Here is a 3,696-nt window from a genome sequence, read left to right as displayed (position 1 = left end):
ACCAGCAGGGCCATCATGCCTGTCCAGCATTTACATGGGCACCCAAGCTCTCAAGTCAGTTCCTCACAGTGGCTTGGCAAGTACTTTACTCACTAAGTCATTTACACACCCTAAGTTTGCAGTTCTGAATAGCAACATGCACTGGAGTGGTATCATGATCCCTGTGTATCAGCCTCTGTTATTTCTGCTTAATTAATGGTCTGATTCATTTTCTTTGTTGTAGGGTGGATTGAACCCAGAGCCTCCTGCATGCTAGGCAAGCATACATCCCCAGCCTTTGCACTTTTTGTTTTGTGCAAGGGTCTTAGCAAGATGCACTGGCTTGGTTTGAGCTTACTGTGGGCCAAGGATGGTTTTGAAATCCTCATATATTTGTCTCATCCCACTAAGTAACTGGAGTTGCAGACTTATATCAGGTCAGCCTTACTATTCCCCTTTTAGCATTTGAACATTTGATCTCTGTGGCAGGGTATTTTGCAATATCATTTATTCCACATGCTAATACAACTAATGTCTAGAAACTTCCTTCTTTTGAGTTCTTTTTCCACATGTCAAATGCTATAATTTTAAATTTCAGATGTTCAATTCTGAGTTGAAATGACATAGCCTGACAACCAGCAGGACTCAGTTGATGAGTTGAAGTGTTAACCAAGTCCAAGGCTATCCAGACACCTCTACATGGACAGGTACTGTATTAATGAGCTTTCACACTGCCTGCCAACCTCTCCACACTTTCTCAAAGTTGGTATTACCAGCACTCCTTATAGCTAAAGAAACTGAGATCAAGGAACTGGCCCTAGGGTACCAATGTGTGCCCTTTTAAAAACAATAGAAAATTGAATAAAAATGCAAGGCCCTCAAGAGACCACTTCATTGTGAGGAATAGCACAGAACAATGTGGAGACAGGCAGGGCAGGGTGGGATCAGTTGTGATAGGCTAAGGGGGCAGCATCCTGCACCTACATGCATAGGTTTTCAGCTCTTCATTATCTCCCCATGGTGGCAGGAACATTGGTACTCTGGGTGAAGCCCGATGGTGGAGTGGTGATTATAGACATTCTAATCTCCTACTGCTCCCTGGCTCATTTCCACAATGTCTCTTGCATTATGCAAGTCAGCCCAGCAACAGCCTGGGTGCTTGGAGATTTCTACGATTTCCAGTATTTTGAAGAAAGTTCTCAGCTAGACCGTAACTGATGAAGAGCTGTTGGGAGATGGACATAGGTATAGCCCTAGAGCTATTCATTTATGATTGACAAGGGCCATGTACAGCAAAAGCTTCAAGATGAACCCACAATGGAGCATTAGTCATTAGAGGATATGCTAATAGAGAAAGCTTCCTTGGTTAAGTGGACATGCTTGATATCACTTAAGAAGCCCTTTCACTGGCCACTGGTCATGGTGCAGCCTGGGGAGAAGCAACCAGAGGCCTGTGCTGGTTCCTATAACTAGTCTAGAATCTGCCACTTTACTGAAGGAGGGGTTGAAGTAGAACCATTGTTAGCAGGAACCAACTGGGAGATTGCCCATGTGACCATTGGATTAGAATGAAATGCAGGCACACTCTCTACAGTTGAAACTATACACATCTAAATTTGAACTTGGCTGGTTCAGAGGTAGGCTTCTATAAAATAAATCAGTCCTTTAAAAGAGAGAGAGAGAGAGAGAGAGAGAGAGAGAGAGAGAGAGAAGAAGAAGAAGGAAGGGAGAGGTAGGAAGGAAGGAGGGAGGGAAGGAAAGAAGGAAGAAAGAAAGGAAGGAAGGAATGAAGGAAGAAAGGAAAGAATAACAGAAGGAGGAAGGAAGAAAGGAAGGAAATATTGTCTATTTCACAAAAGAACAAACTGTGGTTCTCAACCTTCCTAATGCTTCAACCTTTTAAAACAGTTCCTCATGTGGTGACCTCCCCAGCTATAAAATTGATATTTTATAACTGTAATTTTGCTACTGGTATGAATCATAATGTAAACATCTGATATACAGGATCTCTGATATGTGACCCCTGTGGAGTTTGCAACCCACAGGTTAAGGACCACTAATGATGGCTATCTTCCTCAGTCACACCTGTCACTCTCTGCCTTATTTTTTAAGACAGTGTCTTTCACTACACCTGGAGCTCACCAGTTGGGCTCCCTTTCTTCTTCCCAGCACTGAGTTTACAGTGTATACCACCGTGTTTGGCTGTTGCATGGGTCCTAAGGATTGCACTCCAGTCTCCATGATTGAATAGCAAGCATTTTCCTAACTGGGTCTCTCTACAGCTCTAGGTAATTTTATTTGGGATGCTTGTGATGTTTTACATATGTGATGGGTTAAAAATATTCAATGAAGTCATGAAGGAAAGACAGGAGAGGAACAGACTCAAATGGGTTCTGGGAACAGACTATGAAGGAGTCTATTGAATGACAGGAAGGAAATAAATCTTTTTCTGAGTAAGAGGAGAGAGAGGACCTAACTGTGAAACAGTTAATCCTTTGTGTGGCTGATGTCCATCTTTCTCTGCTTAGGAAGAGGGCGATCACAGAAGTCTGTGAGTTACTGATACTGTCAGGGCCTGCCAAGTACTGCATACACATTTGCTTCAAAATAGAAGCAAGGCCCCTGTGTTTTCCTCAGGTACGACACACAATGAATTAGTTTAAAAACATGGAATAGAGAGAGCCCATGTGAGAAGCCCTCACAGAACTGGTAAGCAACCTGGAAAAGAAAATTGGTGTTTTTGTAACCTGAGGAGTCTCAGTTATAATCAGGGAAAAACCAAGTAACCAGCATTTTGTGGGATGTCAGAGCTGGTGGCCTATGCACTTCAACATTCTAGGACAATCCTAATGCCTGAAGAAACTCAGTGAGTGAGAATGGCTTCTGTCTCGATGAACACCTTCTCCCGTGTGTTCATAAAATGTTGGTGCCTTTTTCCCAGAGAAGAAAATTACCTTGTAAAAGCCTCATCTAACTTTCCTCTTGGCTGAGGTGTGTCTCCAGTGGCATTTGTAGTATTTCCTTTCTGTGTCAGAGCAGCAAATTAGCTGTCGTGATGTTCCCCTGACCTCCCTTCCCTCTCCATCACACATTGACACCTCTAGCACAAATTTGCGTATTGCATCACCTCGGGAAACTCATGGCTAATTTCATTATTTGGGAGAAAAAAATGCAAATCAAGCCAGACAGCTGGTGCTCTTCTCTAGGCTGAGAGTGATGGAGGGGCCAAGGCCCACCTCATCAGAGGCCTGCACACCCGCCTGCTCAGACAGGCCATGGAGGGTGGAGAGCAGGGGACTACCTGAGCAGCAGGAACAGATGGCTAGGAGAGGAAAGATGGACGAGCCCAACTTGCTGGAGAGGCTGGGGGGAAGGTGGAGTGTCAGCTGCTGGGCAGTCAGACACAGTGCACAGGACAGGATGGGCAAGCCTTATCCTTCAACAATGCTGTTCCCTTCAGGGTGGTGGAGTCCTGGTAGCCAGCTTCATGACACAAAGCCAGTGCTCCTCACTTCCATTGGTGTATACACAGTACCTTCATTTCAGCAAAACAGAAAGGCTATCAATAAATGATCATGATGAGGAACTGGGGGGATTGACAAGGACCTGGGCTCAATCCCCAAAAGCCACATAAAAACACCAGGTATGGTAAGATGTGATTGTAATCCTATGCTGGAGAAACAGAGTCAGGGGGGTCTGCTGTTAGCTAGCTAGCCC

The 3,696-nt window shown here is 44.5% G+C and overlaps 1 pseudogene; it reads left to right on the top strand.

Moving 5' to 3' along the window:
- The first annotated feature begins 996 nt into the window (after positions 1-996).
- Positions 997-1,551, top strand: LOC127223262 (proteasome subunit beta type-4-like; annotated as a pseudogene).
- The last annotated feature ends 2,145 nt before the right edge of the window (positions 1,552-3,696 follow it).

Source organism: Phodopus roborovskii, unplaced genomic scaffold (assembly GCF_943737965.1).
Source record: "Phodopus roborovskii unplaced genomic scaffold, PHOROB, whole genome shotgun sequence".
NCBI classification, from domain to species: Eukaryota; Metazoa; Chordata; class Mammalia; order Rodentia; family Cricetidae; genus Phodopus; species Phodopus roborovskii.
This window is presented reverse-complemented; position numbering and strand designations above follow the sequence as displayed.